This window comes from Paramormyrops kingsleyae, unplaced genomic scaffold (assembly GCF_048594095.1).
Source record: "Paramormyrops kingsleyae isolate MSU_618 unplaced genomic scaffold, PKINGS_0.4 ups31, whole genome shotgun sequence".
Lineage (NCBI taxonomy): Eukaryota > Metazoa > Chordata > Actinopteri > Osteoglossiformes > Mormyridae > Paramormyrops > Paramormyrops kingsleyae.
In genome coordinates, this window is record NW_027325969.1 from 711,328 (window position 1) to 730,098 (window position 18,771).

Sequence of the window (18,771 nt, forward strand, 5' to 3'; positions counted from 1 at the left end):
GAGTGCTGTGAGGGGGGGGGCCCTGTCTGTGCGTGGCCCCCGTTTCCCGCCGTTTTTCTTTTTTTTTTTTTTTTTTTTTTTTTTTTAAAGGAAGGTGACACACTGTTTGTGCGGTGGACAGCTGCGCTGAGGTAAGGCATGATGTCATCTTTGCCTTTTGAATTTCCCCTCATGTTTGTTAAAATGATTGCTGTCTTTTGAGAGGACAGGAGGACAGGGAGGAGTCGGGGCCCCGAGGACGGCGGCTGCGACGCCCCTGGGCATTCTACTCCGAGCGGGGGCGTCACGCAGGCCCGGCTAACGGCGGCGGGCTTGGCGGCGGCCCCATATCGACTCGGGTCTCTCTTCATCCCGTATAAATCTTTCGCCTTTTACTAAAGATTTCCGTGGAGAGGGATAGCGATGAGTTCATGGTATTTTTGGAGGCTCTGCCCAAGCAGAGCTGCACTGCTGCTGTCAAAGGAAGACTGGGCCCGGCTTAGCGGCTGGCGTTAGGTGCCCGGTGGCGCGGCTGTGGTCTCCCTGGATCACGCGTGGACTCGCCGGGCGACACCTGCCAGAGGGGCTGGTGAGGGCTGAGCCGCGCCAGCTCCGTCGGCATCCCGCATGCCGGCGCCCGGCGGGGCGCAATTTGTGGGTATCGCTTCTCGGCCTTTTGGCTAAGATCAAGTGTAGTATCTGTTCTTATCAGTTTAATATCTGATACGTCCCCCATGGAGGGGACCACATATTAAACGGATTTTTGGAACAGGGAGCCGGAAGTGGGGCTTGCCCCGTCCGCTCCACGCATCGACCCGGTATTGCAGTGCTTCCGGGAATGGTGCACCTCTACTGCCCCCTGTTGTCGAAAGGCAGAACTGACTGACTGACTGACTGACTGACTGACTGACTGACTGACTGACTGAGTGAGTGAGTGAGTGAGTGACTAATAGACTGAGTGCTGTGAGGGGGGGGGCCCTGTCTGTGCGTGGCCCCCGTTTCCCGCCGTTTTTCTTTTTTTTTTTTTTTTTTTTTTTTTTTTAAAGGAAGGTGACACACTGTTTGTGCGGTGGACAGCTGCGCTGAGGTAAGGCATGATGTCATCTTTGCCTTTTGAATTTCCCCTCATGTTTGTTAAAATGATTGCTGTCTTTTGAGAGGACAGGAGGACAGGGAGGAGTCGGGGCCCCGAGGACGGCGGCTGCGACGCCCCTGGGCATTCTACTCCGAGCGGGGGCGTCACGCAGGCCCGGCTAACGGCGGCGGGCTTGGCGGCGGCCCCATATCGACTCGGGTCTCTCTTCATCCCGTATAAATCTTTCGCCTTTTACTAAAGATTTCCGTGGAGAGGGATAGCGATGAGTTCATGGTATTTTTGGAGGCTCTGCCCAAGCAGAGCTGCACTGCTGCTGTCAAAGGAAGACTGGGCCCGGCTTAGCGGCTGGCGTTAGGTGCCCGGTGGCGCGGCTGTGGTCTCCCTGGATCACGCGTGGACTCGCCGGGCGACACCTGCCAGAGGGGCTGGTGAGGGCTGAGCCGCGCCAGCTCCGTCGGCATCCCGCATGCCGGCGCCCGGCGGGGCGCAATTTGTGGGTATCGCTTCTCGGCCTTTTGGCTAAGATCAAGTGTAGTATCTGTTCTTATCAGTTTAATATCTGATACGTCCCCCATGGAGGGGACCACATATTAAACGGATTTTTGGAACAGGGAGCCGGAAGTGGGGCTTGCCCCGTCCGCTCCACGCATCGACCCGGTATTGCAGTGCTTCCGGGAATGGTGCACCTCTACTGCCCCCTGTTGTCGAAAGGCAGAACTGACTGACTGACTGACTGACTGACTGACTGACTGACTGACTGACTGAGTGAGTGAGTGAGTGAGTGACTAATAGACTGAGTGCTGTGAGGGGGGGGGCCCTGTCTGTGCGTGGCCCCCGTTTCCCGCCGTTTTTCTTTTTTTTTTTTTTTTTTTTTTTTTTTTAAAGGAAGGTGACACACTGTTTGTGCGGTGGACAGCTGCGCTGAGGTAAGGCATGATGTCATCTTTGCCTTTTGAATTTCCCCTCATGTTTGTTAAAATGATTGCTGTCTTTTGAGAGGACAGGAGGACAGGGAGGAGTCGGGGCCCCGAGGACGGCGGCTGCGACGCCCCTGGGCATTCTACTCCGAGCGGGGGCGTCACGCAGGCCCGGCTAACGGCGGCGGGCTTGGCGGCGGCCCCATATCGACTCGGGTCTCTCTTCATCCCGTATAAATCTTTCGCCTTTTACTAAAGATTTCCGTGGAGAGGGATAGCGATGAGTTCATGGTATTTTTGGAGGCTCTGCCCAAGCAGAGCTGCACTGCTGCTGTCAAAGGAAGACTGGGCCCGGCTTAGCGGCTGGCGTTAGGTGCCCGGTGGCGCGGCTGTGGTCTCCCTGGATCACGCGTGGACTCGCCGGGCGACACCTGCCAGAGGGGCTGGTGAGGGCTGAGCCGCGCCAGCTCCGTCGGCATCCCGCATGCCGGCGCCCGGCGGGGCGCAATTTGTGGGTATCGCTTCTCGGCCTTTTGGCTAAGATCAAGTGTAGTATCTGTTCTTATCAGTTTAATATCTGATACGTCCCCCATGGAGGGGACCACATATTAAACGGATTTTTGGAACAGGGAGCCGGAAGTGGGGCTTGCCCCGTCCGCTCCACGCATCGACCCGGTATTGCAGTGCTTCCGGGAATGGTGCACCTCTACTGCCCCCTGTTGTCGAAAGGCAGAACTGACTGACTGACTGACTGACTGACTGACTGACTGACTGACTGACTGAGTGAGTGAGTGAGTGAGTGAGTGAGTGACTAATAGACTGAGTGCTGTGAGGGGGGGGGCCCTGTCTGTGCGTGGCCCCCGTTTCCCGCCGTTTTTCTTTTTTTTTTTTTTTTTTTTTTTTTTTTAAAGGAAGGTGACACACTGTTTGTGCGGTGGACAGCTGCGCTGAGGTAAGGCATGATGTCATCTTTGCCTTTTGAATTTCCCCTCATGTTTGTTAAAATGATTGCTGTCTTTTGAGAGGACAGGAGGACAGGGAGGAGTCGGGGCCCCGAGGACGGCGGCTGCGACGCCCCTGGGCATTCTACTCCGAGCGGGGGCGTCACGCAGGCCCGGCTAACGGCGGCGGGCTTGGCGGCGGCCCCATATCGACTCGGGTCTCTCTTCATCCCGTATAAATCTTTCGCCTTTTACTAAAGATTTCCGTGGAGAGGGATAGCGATGAGTTCATGGTATTTTTGGAGGCTCTGCCCAAGCAGAGCTGCACTGCTGCTGTCAAAGGAAGACTGGGCCCGGCTTAGCGGCTGGCGTTAGGTGCCCGGTGGCGCGGCTGTGGTCTCCCTGGATCACGCGTGGACTCGCCGGGCGACACCTGCCAGAGGGGCTGGTGAGGGCTGAGCCGCGCCAGCTCCGTCGGCATCCCGCATGCCGGCGCCCGGCGGGGCGCAATTTGTGGGTATCGCTTCTCGGCCTTTTGGCTAAGATCAAGTGTAGTATCTGTTCTTATCAGTTTAATATCTGATACGTCCCCCATGGAGGGGACCACATATTAAACGGATTTTTGGAACAGGGAGCCGGAAGTGGGGCTTGCCCCGTCCGCTCCACGCATCGACCCGGTATTGCAGTGCTTCCGGGAATGGTGCACCTCTACTGCCCCCTGTTGTCGAAAGGCAGAACTGACTGACTGACTGACTGACTGACTGACTGACTGACTGACTGACTGACTGACTGAGTGAGTGAGTGAGTGAGTGAGTGAGTGAGTGACTAATAGACTGAGTGCTGTGAGGGGGGGGGCCCTGTCTGTGCGTGGCCCCCGTTTCCCGCCGTTTTTCTTTTTTTTTTTTTTTTTTTTTTTTTTTTTAAAGGAAGGTGACACACTGTTTGTGCGGTGGACAGCTGCGCTGAGGTAAGGCATGATGTCATCTTTGCCTTTTGAATTTCCCCTCATGTTTGTTAAAATGATTGCTGTCTTTTGAGAGGACAGGAGGACAGGGAGGAGTCGGGGCCCCGAGGACGGCGGCTGCGACGCCCCTGGGCATTCTACTCCGAGCGGGGGCGTCACGCAGGCCCGGCTAACGGCGGCGGGCTTGGCGGCGGCCCCATATCGACTCGGGTCTCTCTTCATCCCGTATAAATCTTTCGCCTTTTACTAAAGATTTCCGTGGAGAGGGATAGCGATGAGTTCATGGTATTTTTGGAGGCTCTGCCCAAGCAGAGCTGCACTGCTGCTGTCAAAGGAAGACTGGGCCCGGCTTAGCGGCTGGCGTTAGGTGCCCGGTGGCGCGGCTGTGGTCTCCCTGGATCACGCGTGGACTCGCCGGGCGACACCTGCCAGAGGGGCTGGTGAGGGCTGAGCCGCGCCAGCTCCGTCGGCATCCCGCATGCCGGCGCCCGGCGGGGCGCAATTTGTGGGTATCGCTTCTCGGCCTTTTGGCTAAGATCAAGTGTAGTATCTGTTCTTATCAGTTTAATATCTGATACGTCCCCCATGGAGGGGACCACATATTAAACGGATTTTTGGAACAGGGAGCCGGAAGTGGGGCTTGCCCCGTCCGCTCCACGCATCGACCCGGTATTGCAGTGCTTCCGGGAATGGTGCACCTCTACTGCCCCCTGTTGTCGAAAGGCAGAACTGACTGACTGACTGACTGACTGACTGACTGACTGACTGACTGACTGACTGACTGAGTGAGTGAGTGAGTGAGTGAGTGAGTGAGTGACTAATAGACTGAGTGCTGTGAGGGGGGGGGCCCTGTCTGTGCGTGGCCCCCGTTTCCCGCCGTTTTTCTTTTTTTTTTTTTTTTTTTTTTTTTTTTTAAAGGAAGGTGACACACTGTTTGTGCGGTGGACAGCTGCGCTGAGGTAAGGCATGATGTCATCTTTGCCTTTTGAATTTCCCCTCATGTTTGTTAAAATGATTGCTGTCTTTTGAGAGGACAGGAGGACAGGGAGGAGTCGGGGCCCCGAGGACGGCGGCTGCGACGCCCCTGGGCATTCTACTCCGAGCGGGGGCGTCACGCAGGCCCGGCTAACGGCGGCGGGCTTGGCGGCGGCCCCATATCGACTCGGGTCTCTCTTCATCCCGTATAAATCTTTCGCCTTTTACTAAAGATTTCCGTGGAGAGGGATAGCGATGAGTTCATGGTATTTTTGGAGGCTCTGCCCAAGCAGAGCTGCACTGCTGCTGTCAAAGGAAGACTGGGCCCGGCTTAGCGGCTGGCGTTAGGTGCCCGGTGGCGCGGCTGTGGTCTCCCTGGATCACGCGTGGACTCGCCGGGCGACACCTGCCAGAGGGGCTGGTGAGGGCTGAGCCGCGCCAGCTCCGTCGGCATCCCGCATGCCGGCGCCCGGCGGGGCGCAATTTGTGGGTATCGCTTCTCGGCCTTTTGGCTAAGATCAAGTGTAGTATCTGTTCTTATCAGTTTAATATCTGATACGTCCCCCATGGAGGGGACCACATATTAAACGGATTTTTGGAACAGGGAGCCGGAAGTGGGGCTTGCCCCGTCCGCTCCACGCATCGACCCGGTATTGCAGTGCTTCTGGGAATGGTGCACCTCTACTGCCCCCTGTTGTCGAAAGGCAGAACTGACTGACTGACTGACTGACTGACTGACTGAGTGAGTGAGTGAGTGAGTGAGTGAGTGACTAATAGACTGAGTGCTGTGAGGGGGGGGGCCCTGTCTGTGCGTGGCCCCCGTTTCCCGCCGTTTTTCTTTTTTTTTTTTTTTTTTTTTTTTTTTTAAAGGAAGGTGACACACTGTTTGTGCGGTGGACAGCTGCGCTGAGGTAAGGCATGATGTCATCTTTGCCTTTTGAATTTCCCCTCATGTTTGTTAAAATGATTGCTGTCTTTTGAGAGGACAGGAGGACAGGGAGGAGTCGGGGCCCCGAGGACGGCGGCTGCGACGCCCCTGGGCATTCTACTCCGAGCGGGGGCGTCACGCAGGCCCGGCTAACGGCGGCGGGCTTGGCGGCGGCCCCATATCGACTCGGGTCTCTCTTCATCCCGTATAAATCTTTCGCCTTTTACTAAAGATTTCCGTGGAGAGGGATAGCGATGAGTTCATGGTATTTTTGGAGGCTCTGCCCAAGCAGAGCTGCACTGCTGCTGTCAAAGGAAGACTGGGCCCGGCTTAGCGGCTGGCGTTAGGTGCCCGGTGGCGCGGCTGTGGTCTCCCTGGATCACGCGTGGACTCGCCGGGCGACACCTGCCAGAGGGGCTGGTGAGGGCTGAGCCGCGCCAGCTCCGTCGGCATCCCGCATGCCGGCGCCCGGCGGGGCGCAATTTGTGGGTATCGCTTCTCGGCCTTTTGGCTAAGATCAAGTGTAGTATCTGTTCTTATCAGTTTAATATCTGATACGTCCCCCATGGAGGGGACCACATATTAAACGGATTTTTGGAACAGGGAGCCGGAAGTGGGGCTTGCCCCGTCCGCTCCACGCATCGACCCGGTATTGCAGTGCTTCCGGGAATGGTGCACCTCTACTGCCCCCTGTTGTCGAAAGGCAGAACTGACTGACTGACTGACTGACTGACTGACTGACTGACTGAGTGAGTGAGTGAGTGAGTGAGTGAGTGACTAATAGACTGAGTGCTGTGAGGGGGGGGGCCCTGTCTGTGCGTGGCCCCCGTTTCCCGCCGTTTTTCTTTTTTTTTTTTTTTTTTTTTTTTTTTTAAAGGAAGGTGACACACTGTTTGTGCGGTGGACAGCTGCGCTGAGGTAAGGCATGATGTCATCTTTGCCTTTTGAATTTCCCCTCATGTTTGTTAAAATGATTGCTGTCTTTTGAGAGGACAGGAGGACAGGGAGGAGTCGGGGCCCCGAGGACGGCGGCTGCGACGCCCCTGGGCATTCTACTCCGAGCGGGGGCGTCACGCAGGCCCGGCTAACGGCGGCGGGCTTGGCGGCGGCCCCATATCGACTCGGGTCTCTCTTCATCCCGTATAAATCTTTCGCCTTTTACTAAAGATTTCCGTGGAGAGGGATAGCGATGAGTTCATGGTATTTTTGGAGGCTCTGCCCAAGCAGAGCTGCACTGCTGCTGTCAAAGGAAGACTGGGCCCGGCTTAGCGGCTGGCGTTAGGTGCCCGGTGGCGCGGCTGTGGTCTCCCTGGATCACGCGTGGACTCGCCGGGCGACACCTGCCAGAGGGGCTGGTGAGGGCTGAGCCGCGCCAGCTCCGTCGGCATCCCGCATGCCGGCGCCCGGCGGGGCGCAATTTGTGGGTATCGCTTCTCGGCCTTTTGGCTAAGATCAAGTGTAGTATCTGTTCTTATCAGTTTAATATCTGATACGTCCCCCATGGAGGGGACCACATATTAAACGGATTTTTGGAACAGGGAGCCGGAAGTGGGGCTTGCCCCGTCCGCTCCACGCATCGACCCGGTATTGCAGTGCTTCCGGGAATGGTGCACCTCTACTGCCCCCTGTTGTCGAAAGGCAGAACTGACTGACTGACTGACTGACTGACTGACTGACTGACTGACTGACTGAGTGAGTGAGTGAGTGAGTGACTAATAGACTGAGTGCTGTGAGGGGGGGGGCCCTGTCTGTGCGTGGCCCCCGTTTCCCGCCGTTTTTCTTTTTTTTTTTTTTTTTTTTTTTTTTTTTAAAGGAAGGTGACACACTGTTTGTGCGGTGGACAGCTGCGCTGAGGTAAGGCATGATGTCATCTTTGCCTTTTGAATTTCCCCTCATGTTTGTTAAAATGATTGCTGTCTTTTGAGAGGACAGGAGGACAGGGAGGAGTCGGGGCCCCGAGGACGGCGGCTGCGACGCCCCTGGGCATTCTACTCCGAGCGGGGGCGTCACGCAGGCCCGGCTAACGGCGGCGGGCTTGGCGGCGGCCCCATATCGACTCGGGTCTCTCTTCATCCCGTATAAATCTTTCGCCTTTTACTAAAGATTTCCGTGGAGAGGGATAGCGATGAGTTCATGGTATTTTTGGAGGCTCTGCCCAAGCAGAGCTGCACTGCTGCTGTCAAAGGAAGACTGGGCCCGGCTTAGCGGCTGGCGTTAGGTGCCCGGTGGCGCGGCTGTGGTCTCCCTGGATCACGCGTGGACTCGCCGGGCGACACCTGCCAGAGGGGCTGGTGAGGGCTGAGCCGCGCCAGCTCCGTCGGCATCCCGCATGCCGGCGCCCGGCGGGGCGCAATTTGTGGGTATCGCTTCTCGGCCTTTTGGCTAAGATCAAGTGTAGTATCTGTTCTTATCAGTTTAATATCTGATACGTCCCCCATGGAGGGGACCACATATTAAACGGATTTTTGGAACAGGGAGCCGGAAGTGGGGCTTGCCCCGTCCGCTCCACGCATCGACCCGGTATTGCAGTGCTTCCGGGAATGGTGCACCTCTACTGCCCCCTGTTGTCGAAAGGCAGAACTGACTGACTGACTGACTGACTGACTGACTGACTGACTGACTGACTGAGTGAGTGAGTGAGTGAGTGACTAATAGACTGAGTGCTGTGAGGGGGGGGGCCCTGTCTGTGCGTGGCCCCCGTTTCCCGCCGTTTTTCTTTTTTTTTTTTTTTTTTTTTTTTTTTAAAGGAAGGTGACACACTGTTTGTGCGGTGGACAGCTGCGCTGAGGTAAGGCATGATGTCATCTTTGCCTTTTGAATTTCCCCTCATGTTTGTTAAAATGATTGCTGTCTTTTGAGAGGACAGGAGGACAGGGAGGAGTCGGGGCCCCGAGGACGGCGGCTGCGACGCCCCTGGGCATTCTACTCCGAGCGGGGGCGTCACGCAGGCCCGGCTAACGGCGGCGGGCTTGGCGGCGGCCCCATATCGACTCGGGTCTCTCTTCATCCCGTATAAATCTTTCGCCTTTTACTAAAGATTTCCGTGGAGAGGGATAGCGATGAGTTCATGGTATTTTTGGAGGCTCTGCCCAAGCAGAGCTGCACTGCTGCTGTCAAAGGAAGACTGGGCCCGGCTTAGCGGCTGGCGTTAGGTGCCCGGTGGCGCGGCTGTGGTCTCCCTGGATCACGCGTGGACTCGCCGGGCGACACCTGCCAGAGGGGCTGGTGAGGGCTGAGCCGCGCCAGCTCCGTCGGCATCCCGCATGCCGGCGCCCGGCGGGGCGCAATTTGTGGGTATCGCTTCTCGGCCTTTTGGCTAAGATCAAGTGTAGTATCTGTTCTTATCAGTTTAATATCTGATACGTCCCCCATGGAGGGGACCACATATTAAACGGATTTTTGGAACAGGGAGCCGGAAGTGGGGCTTGCCCCGTCCGCTCCACGCATCGACCCGGTATTGCAGTGCTTCCGGGAATGGTGCACCTCTACTGCCCCCTGTTGTCGAAAGGCAGAACTGACTGACTGACTGACTGACTGACTGACTGACTGACTGACTGACTGAGTGAGTGAGTGAGTGAGTGAGTGAGTGACTAATAGACTGAGTGCTGTGAGGGGGGGGGCCCTGTCTGTGCGTGGCCCCCGTTTCCCGCCGTTTTTCTTTTTTTTTTTTTTTTTTTTTTTTTTTTAAAGGAAGGTGACACACTGTTTGTGCGGTGGACAGCTGCGCTGAGGTAAGGCATGATGTCATCTTTGCCTTTTGAATTTCCCCTCATGTTTGTTAAAATGATTGCTGTCTTTTGAGAGGACAGGAGGACAGGGAGGAGTCGGGGCCCCGAGGACGGCGGCTGCGACGCCCCTGGGCATTCTACTCCGAGCGGGGGCGTCACGCAGGCCCGGCTAACGGCGGCGGGCTTGGCGGCGGCCCCATATCGACTCGGGTCTCTCTTCATCCCGTATAAATCTTTCGCCTTTTACTAAAGATTTCCGTGGAGAGGGATAGCGATGAGTTCATGGTATTTTTGGAGGCTCTGCCCAAGCAGAGCTGCACTGCTGCTGTCAAAGGAAGACTGGGCCCGGCTTAGCGGCTGGCGTTAGGTGCCCGGTGGCGCGGCTGTGGTCTCCCTGGATCACGCGTGGACTCGCCGGGCGACACCTGCCAGAGGGGCTGGTGAGGGCTGAGCCGCGCCAGCTCCGTCGGCATCCCGCATGCCGGCGCCCGGCGGGGCGCAATTTGTGGGTATCGCTTCTCGGCCTTTTGGCTAAGATCAAGTGTAGTATCTGTTCTTATCAGTTTAATATCTGATACGTCCCCCATGGAGGGGACCACATATTAAACGGATTTTTGGAACAGGGAGCCGGAAGTGGGGCTTGCCCCGTCCGCTCCACGCATCGACCCGGTATTGCAGTGCTTCCGGGAATGGTGCACCTCTACTGCCCCCTGTTGTCGAAAGGCAGAACTGACTGACTGACTGACTGACTGACTGACTGACTGACTGACTGACTGACTGACTGAGTGAGTGAGTGAGTGAGTGAGTGAGTGAGTGACTAATAGACTGAGTGCTGTGAGGGGGGGGGCCCTGTCTGTGCGTGGCCCCCGTTTCCCGCCGTTTTTCTTTTTTTTTTTTTTTTTTTTTTTTTTTTTAAAGGAAGGTGACACACTGTTTGTGCGGTGGACAGCTGCGCTGAGGTAAGGCATGATGTCATCTTTGCCTTTTGAATTTCCCCTCATGTTTGTTAAAATGATTGCTGTCTTTTGAGAGGACAGGAGGACAGGGAGGAGTCGGGGCCCCGAGGACGGCGGCTGCGACGCCCCTGGGCATTCTACTCCGAGCGGGGGCGTCACGCAGGCCCGGCTAACGGCGGCGGGCTTGGCGGCGGCCCCATATCGACTCGGGTCTCTCTTCATCCCGTATAAATCTTTCGCCTTTTACTAAAGATTTCCGTGGAGAGGGATAGCGATGAGTTCATGGTATTTTTGGAGGCTCTGCCCAAGCAGAGCTGCACTGCTGCTGTCAAAGGAAGACTGGGCCCGGCTTAGCGGCTGGCGTTAGGTGCCCGGTGGCGCGGCTGTGGTCTCCCTGGATCACGCGTGGACTCGCCGGGCGACACCTGCCAGAGGGGCTGGTGAGGGCTGAGCCGCGCCAGCTCCGTCGGCATCCCGCATGCCGGCGCCCGGCGGGGCGCAATTTGTGGGTATCGCTTCTCGGCCTTTTGGCTAAGATCAAGTGTAGTATCTGTTCTTATCAGTTTAATATCTGATACGTCCCCCATGGAGGGGACCACATATTAAACGGATTTTTGGAACAGGGAGCCGGAAGTGGGGCTTGCCCCGTCCGCTCCACGCATCGACCCGGTATTGCAGTGCTTCTGGGAATGGTGCACCTCTACTGCCCCCTGTTGTCGAAAGGCAGAACTGACTGACTGACTGACTGACTGACTGACTGAGTGAGTGAGTGAGTGAGTGAGTGAGTGACTAATAGACTGAGTGCTGTGAGGGGGGGGGCCCTGTCTGTGCGTGGCCCCCGTTTCCCGCCGTTTTTCTTTTTTTTTTTTTTTTTTTTTTTTTTTTAAAGGAAGGTGACACACTGTTTGTGCGGTGGACAGCTGCGCTGAGGTAAGGCATGATGTCATCTTTGCCTTTTGAATTTCCCCTCATGTTTGTTAAAATGATTGCTGTCTTTTGAGAGGACAGGAGGACAGGGAGGAGTCGGGGCCCCGAGGACGGCGGCTGCGACGCCCCTGGGCATTCTACTCCGAGCGGGGGCGTCACGCAGGCCCGGCTAACGGCGGCGGGCTTGGCGGCGGCCCCATATCGACGGGTCTCTCTTCATCCCGTATAAATCTTTCGCCTTTTACTAAAGATTTCCGTGGAGAGGGATAGCGATGAGTTCATGGTATTTTTGGAGGCTCTGCCCAAGCAGAGCTGCACTGCTGCTGTCAAAGGAAGACTGGGCCCGGCTTAGCGGCTGGCGTTAGGTGCCCGGTGGCGCGGCTGTGGTCTCCCTGGATCACGCGTGGACTCGCCGGGCGACACCTGCCAGAGGGGCTGGTGAGGGCTGAGCCGCGCCAGCTCCGTCGGCATCCCGCATGCCGGCGCCCGGCGGGGCGCAATTTGTGGGTATCGCTTCTCGGCCTTTTGGCTAAGATCAAGTGTAGTATCTGTTCTTATCAGTTTAATATCTGATACGTCCCCCATGGAGGGGACCACATATTAAACGGATTTTTGGAACAGGGAGCCGGAAGTGGGGCTTGCCCCGTCCGCTCCACGCATCGACCCGGTATTGCAGTGCTTCCGGGAATGGTGCACCTCTACTGCCCCCTGTTGTCGAAAGGCAGAACTGACTGACTGACTGACTGACTGACTGACTGACTGACTGACTGAGTGAGTGAGTGAGTGAGTGAGTGAGTGACTAATAGACTGAGTGCTGTGAGGGGGGGGGCCCTGTCTGTGCGTGGCCCCCGTTTCCCGCCGTTTTTCTTTTTTTTTTTTTTTTTTTTTTTTTTTTAAAGGAAGGTGACACACTGTTTGTGCGGTGGACAGCTGCGCTGAGGTAAGGCATGATGTCATCTTTGCCTTTTGAATTTCCCCTCATGTTTGTTAAAATGATTGCTGTCTTTTGAGAGGACAGGAGGACAGGGAGGAGTCGGGGCCCCGAGGACGGCGGCTGCGACGCCCCTGGGCATTCTACTCCGAGCGGGGGCGTCACGCAGGCCCGGCTAACGGCGGCGGGCTTGGCGGCGGCCCCATATCGACTCGGGTCTCTCTTCATCCCGTATAAATCTTTCGCCTTTTACTAAAGATTTCCGTGGAGAGGGATAGCGATGAGTTCATGGTATTTTTGGAGGCTCTGCCCAAGCAGAGCTGCACTGCTGCTGTCAAAGGAAGACTGGGCCCGGCTTAGCGGCTGGCGTTAGGTGCCCGGTGGCGCGGCTGTGGTCTCCCTGGATCACGCGTGGACTCGCCGGGCGACACCTGCCAGAGGGGCTGGTGAGGGCTGAGCCGCGCCAGCTCCGTCGGCATCCCGCATGCCGGCGCCCGGCGGGGCGCAATTTGTGGGTATCGCTTCTCGGCCTTTTGGCTAAGATCAAGTGTAGTATCTGTTCTTATCAGTTTAATATCTGATACGTCCCCCATGGAGGGGACCACATATTAAACGGATTTTTGGAACAGGGAGCCGGAAGTGGGGCTTGCCCCGTCCGCTCCACGCATCGACCCGGTATTGCAGTGCTTCCGGGAATGGTGCACCTCTACTGCCCCCTGTTGTCGAAAGGCAGAACTGACTGACTGACTGACTGACTGACTGACTGACTGACTGACTGACTGAGTGAGTGAGTGAGTGAGTGACTAATAGACTGAGTGCTGTGAGGGGGGGGGCCCTGTCTGTGCGTGGCCCCCGTTTCCCGCCGTTTTTCTTTTTTTTTTTTTTTTTTTTTTTTTTTTAAAGGAAGGTGACACACTGTTTGTGCGGTGGACAGCTGCGCTGAGGTAAGGCATGATGTCATCTTTGCCTTTTGAATTTCCCCTCATGTTTGTTAAAATGATTGCTGTCTTTTGAGAGGACAGGAGGACAGGGAGGAGTCGGGGCCCCGAGGACGGCGGCTGCGACGCCCCTGGGCATTCTACTCCGAGCGGGGGCGTCACGCAGGCCCGGCTAACGGCGGCGGGCTTGGCGGCGGCCCCATATCGACTCGGGTCTCTCTTCATCCCGTATAAATCTTTCGCCTTTTACTAAAGATTTCCGTGGAGAGGGATAGCGATGAGTTCATGGTATTTTTGGAGGCTCTGCCCAAGCAGAGCTGCACTGCTGCTGTCAAAGGAAGACTGGGCCCGGCTTAGCGGCTGGCGTTAGGTGCCCGGTGGCGCGGCTGTGGTCTCCCTGGATCACGCGTGGACTCGCCGGGCGACACCTGCCAGAGGGGCTGGTGAGGGCTGAGCCGCGCCAGCTCCGTCGGCATCCCGCATGCCGGCGCCCGGCGGGGCGCAATTTGTGGGTATCGCTTCTCGGCCTTTTGGCTAAGATCAAGTGTAGTATCTGTTCTTATCAGTTTAATATCTGATACGTCCCCCATGGAGGGGACCACATATTAAACGGATTTTTGGAACAGGGAGCCGGAAGTGGGGCTTGCCCCGTCCGCTCCACGCATCGACCCGGTATTGCAGTGCTTCCGGGAATGGTGCACCTCTACTGCCCCCTGTTGTCGAAAGGCAGAACTGACTGACTGACTGACTGACTGACTGACTGACTGACTGAGTGAGTGAGTGAGTGAGTGAGTGAGGTGACTAATAGACTGAGTGCTGTGAGGGGGGGGGCCCTGTCTGTGCGTGGCCCCCGTTTCCCGCCGTTTTTCTTTTTTTTTTTTTTTTTTTTTTTTTTTTAAAGGAAGGTGACACACTGTTTGTGCGGTGGACAGCTGCGCTGAGGTAAGGCATGATGTCATCTTTGCCTTTTGAATTTCCCCTCATGTTTGTTAAAATGATTGCTGTCTTTTGAGAGGACAGGAGGACAGGGAGGAGTCGGGGCCCCGAGGACGGCGGCTGCGACGCCCCTGGGCATTCTACTCCGAGCGGGGGCGTCACGCAGGCCCGGCTAACGGCGGCGGGCTTGGCGGCGGCCCCATATCGACTCGGGTCTCTCTTCATCCCGTATAAATCTTTCGCCTTTTACTAAAGATTTCCGTGGAGAGGGATAGCGATGAGTTCATGGTATTTTTGGAGGCTCTGCCCAAGCAGAGCTGCACTGCTGCTGTCAAAGGAAGACTGGGCCCGGCTTAGCGGCTGGCGTTAGGTGCCCGGTGGCGCGGCTGTGGTCTCCCTGGATCACGCGTGGACTCGCCGGGCGACACCTGCCAGAGGGGCTGGTGAGGGCTGAGCCGCGCCAGCTCCGTCGGCATCCCGCATGCCGGCGCCCGGCGGGGCGCAATTTGTGGGTATCGCTTCTCGGCCTTTTGGCTAAGATCAAGTGTAGTATCTGTTCTTATCAGTTTAATATCTGATACGTCCCCCATGGAGGGGACCACATATTAAACGGATTTTTGGAACAGGGAGCCGGAAGTGGGGCTTGCCCCGTCCGCTCCACGCATCGACCCGGTATTGCAGTGCTTCCGGGAATGGTGCACCTCTACTGCCCCCTGTTGTCGAAAGGCAGAACTGACTGACTGACTGACTGACTGACTGACTGACTGACTGACTGACTGAGTGAGTGAGTGAGTGAGTGAGTGAGTGACTAATAGACTGAGTGCTGTGAGGGGGGGGGCCCTGTCTGTGCGTGGCCCCCGTTTCCCGCCGTTTTTCTTTTTTTTTTTTTTTTTTTTTTTTTTTTAAAGGAAGGTGACACACTGTTTGTGCGGTGGACAGCTGCGCTGAGGTAAGGCATGATGTCATCTTTGCCTTTTGAATTTCCCCTCATGTTTGTTAAAATGATTGCTGTCTTTTGAGAGGACAGGAGGACAGGGAGGAGTCGGGGCCCCGAGGACGGCGGCTGCGACGCCCCTGGGCATTCTACTCCGAGCGGGGGCGTCACGCAGGCCCGGCTAACGGCGGCGGGCTTGGCGGCGGCCCCATATCGACTCGGGTCTCTCTTCATCCCGTATAAATCTTTCGCCTTTTACTAAAGATTTCCGTGGAGAGGGATAGCGATGAGTTCATGGTATTTTTGGAGGCTCTGCCCAAGCAGAGCTGCACTGCTGCTGTCAAAGGAAGACTGGGCCCGGCTTAGCGGCTGGCGTTAGGTGCCCGGTGGCGCGGCTGTGGTCTCCCTGGATCACGCGTGGACTCGCCGGGCGACACCTGCCAGAGGGGCTGGTGAGGGCTGAGCCGCGCCAGCTCCGTCGGCATCCCGCATGCCGGCGCCCGGCGGGGCGCAATTTGTGGGTATCGCTTCTCGGCCTTTTGGCTAAGATCAAGTGTAGTATCTGTTCTTATCAGTTTAATATCTGATACGTCCCCCATGGAGGGGACCACATATTAAACGGATTTTTGGAACAGGGAGCCGGAAGTGGGGCTTGCCCCGTCCGCTCCACGCATCGACCCGGTATTGCAGTGCTTCCGGGAATGGTGCACCTCTACTGCCCCCTGTTGTCGAAAGGCAGAACTGACTGACTGACTGACTGACTGACTGACTGACTGACTGACTGACTGAGTGAGTGAGTGAGTGAGTGACTAATAGACTGAGTGCTGTGAGGGGGGGGGCCCTGTCTGTGCGTGGCCCCCGTTTCCCGCCGTTTTTCTTTTTTTTTTTTTTTTTTTTTTTTTTTTAAAGGAAGGTGACACACTGTTTGTGCGGTGGACAGCTGCGCTGAGGTAAGGCATGATGTCATCTTTGCCTTTTGAATTTCCCCTCATGTTTGTTAAAATGATTGCTGTCTTTTGAGAGGACAGGAGGACAGGGAGGAGTCGGGGCCCCGAGGACGGCGGCTGCGACGCCCCTGGGCATTCTACTCCGAGCGGGGGCGTCACGCAGGCCCGGCTAACGGCGGCGGGCTTGGCGGCGGCCCCATATCGACTCGGGTCTCTCTTCATCCCGTATAAATCTTTCGCCTTTTACTAAAGATTTCCGTGGAGAGGGATAGCGATGAGTTCATGGTATTTTTGGAGGCTCTGCCCAAGCAGAGCTGCACTGCTGCTGTCAAAGGAAGACTGGGCCCGGCTTAGCGGCTGGCGTTAGGTGCCCGGTGGCGCGGCTGTGGTCTCCCTGGATCACGCGTGGACTCGCCGGGCGACACCTGCCAGAGGGGCTGGTGAGGGCTGAGCCGCGCCAGCTCCGTCGGCATCCCGCATGCCGGCGCCCGGCGGGGCGCAATTTGTGGGTATCGCTTCTCGGCCTTTTGGCTAAGATCAAGTGTAGTATCTGTTCTTATCAGTTTAATATCTGATACGTCCCCCATGGAGGGGACCACATATTAAACGGATTTTTGGAACAGGGAGCCGGAAGTGGGGCTTGCCCCGTCCGCTCCACGCATCGACCCGGTATTGCAGTGCTTCCGGGAATGGTGCACCTCTACTGCCCCCTGTTGTCGAAAGGCAGAACTGACTGACTGACTGACTGACTGACTGACTGACTGACTGACTGACTGACTGAGTGAGTGAGTGAGTGAGTGACTAATAGACTGAGTGCTGTGAGGGGGGGGGCCCTGTCTGTGCGTGGCCCCCGTTTCCCGCCGTTTTTCTTTTTTTTTTTTTTTTTTTTTTTTTTTAAAGGAAGGTGACACACTGTTTGTGCGGTGGACAGCTGCGCTGAGGTAAGGCATGATGTCATCTTTGCCTTTTGAATTTCCCCTCATGTTTGTTAAAATGATTGCTGTCTTTTGAGAGGACAGGAGGACAGGGAGGAGTCGGGGCCCCGAGGACGGCGGCTGCGACGCCCCTGGGCATTCTACTCCGAGCGGGGGCGTCACGCAGGCCCGGCTAACGGCGGCGGGCTTGGCGGCGGCCCCATATCGACTCGGGTCTCTCTTCATCCCGTATAAATCTTTCGCCTTTTACTAAAGATTTCCGTGGAGAGGGATAGCGATGAGTTCATGGTATTTTTGGAGGCTCTGCCCAAGCAGAGCTGCACTGCTGCTGTCAAAGGAAGACTGGGCCCGGCTTAGCGGCTGGCGTTAGGTGTGGCGTTAGGTGCCCGGTGGCGCGGCTGTGGTCTCCCTGGATCACGCGTGGACTCGCCGGGCGACACCTGCCAGAGGGGCTGGTGAGGGCTGAGCCGCGCCAGCTCCGTCGGCATCCCGCATGCCGGCGCCCGGCGGGGCGCAATTTGTGGGTATCGCTTCTCGGCCTTTTGGCTAAGATCAAGTGTAGTATCTGTTCTTATCAGTTTAATATCTGATACGTCCCCCATGGAGGGGACCACATATTAAACGGATTTTTGGAACAGGGAGCCGGAAGTGGGGCTTGCCCCGTCCGCTCCACGCATCGACCCGGTATTGCAGTGCTTCCGGGAATGGTGCACCTCTACTGCCCCCTGTTGTCGAAAGGCAGAACTGACTGACTGACTGACTGACTGACTGACTGACTGACTGACTGACTGAGTGAGTGAGTGAGTGAGTGAGTGAGTGACTAATAGACTGAGTGCTGTGAGGGGGGGGGCCCTGTCTGTGCGTGGCCCCCGTTTCCCGCCGTTTTTCTTTTTTTTTTTTTTTTTTTTTTTTTTTTAAAGGAAGGTGACACACTGTTTGTGCGGTGGACAGCTGCGCTGAGGTAAGGCATGATGTCATCTTTGCCTTTTGAATTTCCCCTCATGTTTGTTAAAATGATTGCTGTCTTTTGAGAGGACAGGAGGACAGGGAGGAGTCGGGGCCCCGAGGACGGCGGCTGCGACGCCCCTGGGCATTCTACTCCGAGCGGGGGCGTCACGCAGGCCCGGCTAACGGCGGCGGGCTTGGCGGCGGCCCCATATCGACTCGGGTCTCTCTTCATCCCGTATAAATCTTTCGCCTTTTACTAAAGATTTCCGTGGAGAGGGATAGCGATGAGTTCATGGTATTTTTGGAGGCTCTGCCCAAGCAGAGCTGCACTGCTGCTGTCAAAGGAAGACTGGGCCCGGCTTAGCGGCTGGCGTTAGGTGCCCGGTGGCGCGGCTGTGGTCTCCCTGGATCACGCGTGGACTCGCCGGGCGACACCTGCCAGAGGGGCTGGTGAGGGCTGAGCCGCGCCAGCTCCGTCGGCATCCCGCATGCCGGCGCCCGGCGGGGCGCAATTTGTGGGTATCGCTTCTCGGCCTTTTGGCTAAGATCAAGTGTAGTATCTGTTCTTATCAGTTTAATATCTGATACGTCCCCCATGGAGGGGACCACATATTAAACGGATTTTTGGAACAGGGAGCCGGAAGTGGGGCTTGCCCCGTCCGCTCCACGCATCGACCCGGTATTGCAGTGCTTCCGGGAATGGTGCACCTCTACTGCCCCCTGTTGTCGAAAGGCAGAACTGACTGACTGACTGCCTGACTGACTGAACTGACTGACTGAGTGAGTGAGTG

The 18,771-nt window shown here is 56.7% G+C and overlaps 40 non-coding genes across 40 annotated transcripts; all 40 read left to right on the forward strand.

Moving 5' to 3' along the window:
• Positions 1–330: 330 nt before the first annotated feature.
• LOC140584748 (U5 spliceosomal RNA) lies at positions 331–444 on the forward strand. The gene has a single exon (XR_011986710.1). It is a non-coding gene; the product is annotated as a U5 spliceosomal RNA (small nuclear RNA).
• Positions 445–639: 195 nt separating this feature from the next.
• LOC140585259 (U2 spliceosomal RNA) lies at positions 640–831 on the forward strand. Its single transcript, XR_011987219.1, has one exon. It is a non-coding gene; the product is annotated as a U2 spliceosomal RNA (small nuclear RNA).
• Positions 832–1,265: 434 nt separating this feature from the next.
• On the forward strand, positions 1,266–1,379 carry LOC140584749 (U5 spliceosomal RNA). Its single transcript, XR_011986711.1, has one exon. It is a non-coding gene; the product is annotated as a U5 spliceosomal RNA (small nuclear RNA).
• A 195-nt stretch (positions 1,380–1,574) lies between these two features.
• On the forward strand, positions 1,575–1,766 carry LOC140585260 (U2 spliceosomal RNA). The gene has a single exon (XR_011987220.1). It is a non-coding gene; the product is annotated as a U2 spliceosomal RNA (small nuclear RNA).
• Positions 1,767–2,200: 434 nt separating this feature from the next.
• On the forward strand, positions 2,201–2,314 carry LOC140584750 (U5 spliceosomal RNA). The gene has a single exon (XR_011986712.1). It is a non-coding gene; the product is annotated as a U5 spliceosomal RNA (small nuclear RNA).
• Positions 2,315–2,509: 195 nt separating this feature from the next.
• Positions 2,510–2,701, forward strand: LOC140585261 (U2 spliceosomal RNA). Its single transcript, XR_011987221.1, has one exon. It is a non-coding gene; the product is annotated as a U2 spliceosomal RNA (small nuclear RNA).
• A 442-nt stretch (positions 2,702–3,143) lies between these two features.
• On the forward strand, positions 3,144–3,257 carry LOC140584752 (U5 spliceosomal RNA). The gene has a single exon (XR_011986714.1). It is a non-coding gene; the product is annotated as a U5 spliceosomal RNA (small nuclear RNA).
• A 195-nt stretch (positions 3,258–3,452) lies between these two features.
• LOC140585262 (U2 spliceosomal RNA) lies at positions 3,453–3,644 on the forward strand. The gene has a single exon (XR_011987222.1). It is a non-coding gene; the product is annotated as a U2 spliceosomal RNA (small nuclear RNA).
• A 455-nt stretch (positions 3,645–4,099) lies between these two features.
• LOC140584753 (U5 spliceosomal RNA) lies at positions 4,100–4,213 on the forward strand. The gene has a single exon (XR_011986715.1). It is a non-coding gene; the product is annotated as a U5 spliceosomal RNA (small nuclear RNA).
• Positions 4,214–4,408: 195 nt separating this feature from the next.
• On the forward strand, positions 4,409–4,600 carry LOC140585263 (U2 spliceosomal RNA). Its single transcript, XR_011987223.1, has one exon. It is a non-coding gene; the product is annotated as a U2 spliceosomal RNA (small nuclear RNA).
• A 455-nt stretch (positions 4,601–5,055) lies between these two features.
• Positions 5,056–5,169, forward strand: LOC140584754 (U5 spliceosomal RNA). Its single transcript, XR_011986716.1, has one exon. It is a non-coding gene; the product is annotated as a U5 spliceosomal RNA (small nuclear RNA).
• A 195-nt stretch (positions 5,170–5,364) lies between these two features.
• Positions 5,365–5,556, forward strand: LOC140584088 (U2 spliceosomal RNA). The gene has a single exon (XR_011986124.1). It is a non-coding gene; the product is annotated as a U2 spliceosomal RNA (small nuclear RNA).
• A 426-nt stretch (positions 5,557–5,982) lies between these two features.
• On the forward strand, positions 5,983–6,096 carry LOC140584755 (U5 spliceosomal RNA). Its single transcript, XR_011986717.1, has one exon. It is a non-coding gene; the product is annotated as a U5 spliceosomal RNA (small nuclear RNA).
• Positions 6,097–6,291: 195 nt separating this feature from the next.
• LOC140585264 (U2 spliceosomal RNA) lies at positions 6,292–6,483 on the forward strand. The gene has a single exon (XR_011987224.1). It is a non-coding gene; the product is annotated as a U2 spliceosomal RNA (small nuclear RNA).
• A 434-nt stretch (positions 6,484–6,917) lies between these two features.
• LOC140584756 (U5 spliceosomal RNA) lies at positions 6,918–7,031 on the forward strand. The gene has a single exon (XR_011986718.1). It is a non-coding gene; the product is annotated as a U5 spliceosomal RNA (small nuclear RNA).
• Positions 7,032–7,226: 195 nt separating this feature from the next.
• On the forward strand, positions 7,227–7,418 carry LOC140585265 (U2 spliceosomal RNA). The gene has a single exon (XR_011987225.1). It is a non-coding gene; the product is annotated as a U2 spliceosomal RNA (small nuclear RNA).
• Positions 7,419–7,853: 435 nt separating this feature from the next.
• LOC140584757 (U5 spliceosomal RNA) lies at positions 7,854–7,967 on the forward strand. The gene has a single exon (XR_011986719.1). It is a non-coding gene; the product is annotated as a U5 spliceosomal RNA (small nuclear RNA).
• Positions 7,968–8,162: 195 nt separating this feature from the next.
• Positions 8,163–8,354, forward strand: LOC140585266 (U2 spliceosomal RNA). Its single transcript, XR_011987226.1, has one exon. It is a non-coding gene; the product is annotated as a U2 spliceosomal RNA (small nuclear RNA).
• Positions 8,355–8,787: 433 nt separating this feature from the next.
• On the forward strand, positions 8,788–8,901 carry LOC140584758 (U5 spliceosomal RNA). Its single transcript, XR_011986720.1, has one exon. It is a non-coding gene; the product is annotated as a U5 spliceosomal RNA (small nuclear RNA).
• Positions 8,902–9,096: 195 nt separating this feature from the next.
• On the forward strand, positions 9,097–9,288 carry LOC140585267 (U2 spliceosomal RNA). The gene has a single exon (XR_011987227.1). It is a non-coding gene; the product is annotated as a U2 spliceosomal RNA (small nuclear RNA).
• Positions 9,289–9,730: 442 nt separating this feature from the next.
• LOC140584759 (U5 spliceosomal RNA) lies at positions 9,731–9,844 on the forward strand. The gene has a single exon (XR_011986721.1). It is a non-coding gene; the product is annotated as a U5 spliceosomal RNA (small nuclear RNA).
• Positions 9,845–10,039: 195 nt separating this feature from the next.
• LOC140585268 (U2 spliceosomal RNA) lies at positions 10,040–10,231 on the forward strand. The gene has a single exon (XR_011987228.1). It is a non-coding gene; the product is annotated as a U2 spliceosomal RNA (small nuclear RNA).
• A 455-nt stretch (positions 10,232–10,686) lies between these two features.
• LOC140584760 (U5 spliceosomal RNA) lies at positions 10,687–10,800 on the forward strand. The gene has a single exon (XR_011986722.1). It is a non-coding gene; the product is annotated as a U5 spliceosomal RNA (small nuclear RNA).
• A 195-nt stretch (positions 10,801–10,995) lies between these two features.
• LOC140584089 (U2 spliceosomal RNA) lies at positions 10,996–11,187 on the forward strand. The gene has a single exon (XR_011986125.1). It is a non-coding gene; the product is annotated as a U2 spliceosomal RNA (small nuclear RNA).
• A 424-nt stretch (positions 11,188–11,611) lies between these two features.
• LOC140584970 (U5 spliceosomal RNA) lies at positions 11,612–11,725 on the forward strand. Its single transcript, XR_011986932.1, has one exon. It is a non-coding gene; the product is annotated as a U5 spliceosomal RNA (small nuclear RNA).
• Positions 11,726–11,920: 195 nt separating this feature from the next.
• On the forward strand, positions 11,921–12,112 carry LOC140585270 (U2 spliceosomal RNA). Its single transcript, XR_011987230.1, has one exon. It is a non-coding gene; the product is annotated as a U2 spliceosomal RNA (small nuclear RNA).
• A 438-nt stretch (positions 12,113–12,550) lies between these two features.
• Positions 12,551–12,664, forward strand: LOC140584761 (U5 spliceosomal RNA). Its single transcript, XR_011986723.1, has one exon. It is a non-coding gene; the product is annotated as a U5 spliceosomal RNA (small nuclear RNA).
• A 195-nt stretch (positions 12,665–12,859) lies between these two features.
• LOC140585271 (U2 spliceosomal RNA) lies at positions 12,860–13,051 on the forward strand. Its single transcript, XR_011987231.1, has one exon. It is a non-coding gene; the product is annotated as a U2 spliceosomal RNA (small nuclear RNA).
• Positions 13,052–13,485: 434 nt separating this feature from the next.
• Positions 13,486–13,599, forward strand: LOC140584763 (U5 spliceosomal RNA). The gene has a single exon (XR_011986725.1). It is a non-coding gene; the product is annotated as a U5 spliceosomal RNA (small nuclear RNA).
• A 195-nt stretch (positions 13,600–13,794) lies between these two features.
• On the forward strand, positions 13,795–13,986 carry LOC140585272 (U2 spliceosomal RNA). Its single transcript, XR_011987232.1, has one exon. It is a non-coding gene; the product is annotated as a U2 spliceosomal RNA (small nuclear RNA).
• Positions 13,987–14,421: 435 nt separating this feature from the next.
• On the forward strand, positions 14,422–14,535 carry LOC140584764 (U5 spliceosomal RNA). The gene has a single exon (XR_011986726.1). It is a non-coding gene; the product is annotated as a U5 spliceosomal RNA (small nuclear RNA).
• Positions 14,536–14,730: 195 nt separating this feature from the next.
• On the forward strand, positions 14,731–14,922 carry LOC140585273 (U2 spliceosomal RNA). The gene has a single exon (XR_011987233.1). It is a non-coding gene; the product is annotated as a U2 spliceosomal RNA (small nuclear RNA).
• A 442-nt stretch (positions 14,923–15,364) lies between these two features.
• LOC140584765 (U5 spliceosomal RNA) lies at positions 15,365–15,478 on the forward strand. Its single transcript, XR_011986727.1, has one exon. It is a non-coding gene; the product is annotated as a U5 spliceosomal RNA (small nuclear RNA).
• A 195-nt stretch (positions 15,479–15,673) lies between these two features.
• LOC140585274 (U2 spliceosomal RNA) lies at positions 15,674–15,865 on the forward strand. Its single transcript, XR_011987234.1, has one exon. It is a non-coding gene; the product is annotated as a U2 spliceosomal RNA (small nuclear RNA).
• A 434-nt stretch (positions 15,866–16,299) lies between these two features.
• On the forward strand, positions 16,300–16,413 carry LOC140584766 (U5 spliceosomal RNA). The gene has a single exon (XR_011986728.1). It is a non-coding gene; the product is annotated as a U5 spliceosomal RNA (small nuclear RNA).
• Positions 16,414–16,608: 195 nt separating this feature from the next.
• Positions 16,609–16,800, forward strand: LOC140585275 (U2 spliceosomal RNA). Its single transcript, XR_011987235.1, has one exon. It is a non-coding gene; the product is annotated as a U2 spliceosomal RNA (small nuclear RNA).
• A 437-nt stretch (positions 16,801–17,237) lies between these two features.
• On the forward strand, positions 17,238–17,351 carry LOC140584767 (U5 spliceosomal RNA). The gene has a single exon (XR_011986729.1). It is a non-coding gene; the product is annotated as a U5 spliceosomal RNA (small nuclear RNA).
• Positions 17,352–17,558: 207 nt separating this feature from the next.
• LOC140585276 (U2 spliceosomal RNA) lies at positions 17,559–17,750 on the forward strand. Its single transcript, XR_011987236.1, has one exon. It is a non-coding gene; the product is annotated as a U2 spliceosomal RNA (small nuclear RNA).
• A 442-nt stretch (positions 17,751–18,192) lies between these two features.
• On the forward strand, positions 18,193–18,306 carry LOC140584769 (U5 spliceosomal RNA). The gene has a single exon (XR_011986731.1). It is a non-coding gene; the product is annotated as a U5 spliceosomal RNA (small nuclear RNA).
• A 195-nt stretch (positions 18,307–18,501) lies between these two features.
• LOC140585277 (U2 spliceosomal RNA) lies at positions 18,502–18,693 on the forward strand. Its single transcript, XR_011987237.1, has one exon. It is a non-coding gene; the product is annotated as a U2 spliceosomal RNA (small nuclear RNA).
• Positions 18,694–18,771: the final 78 nt, after the last annotated feature.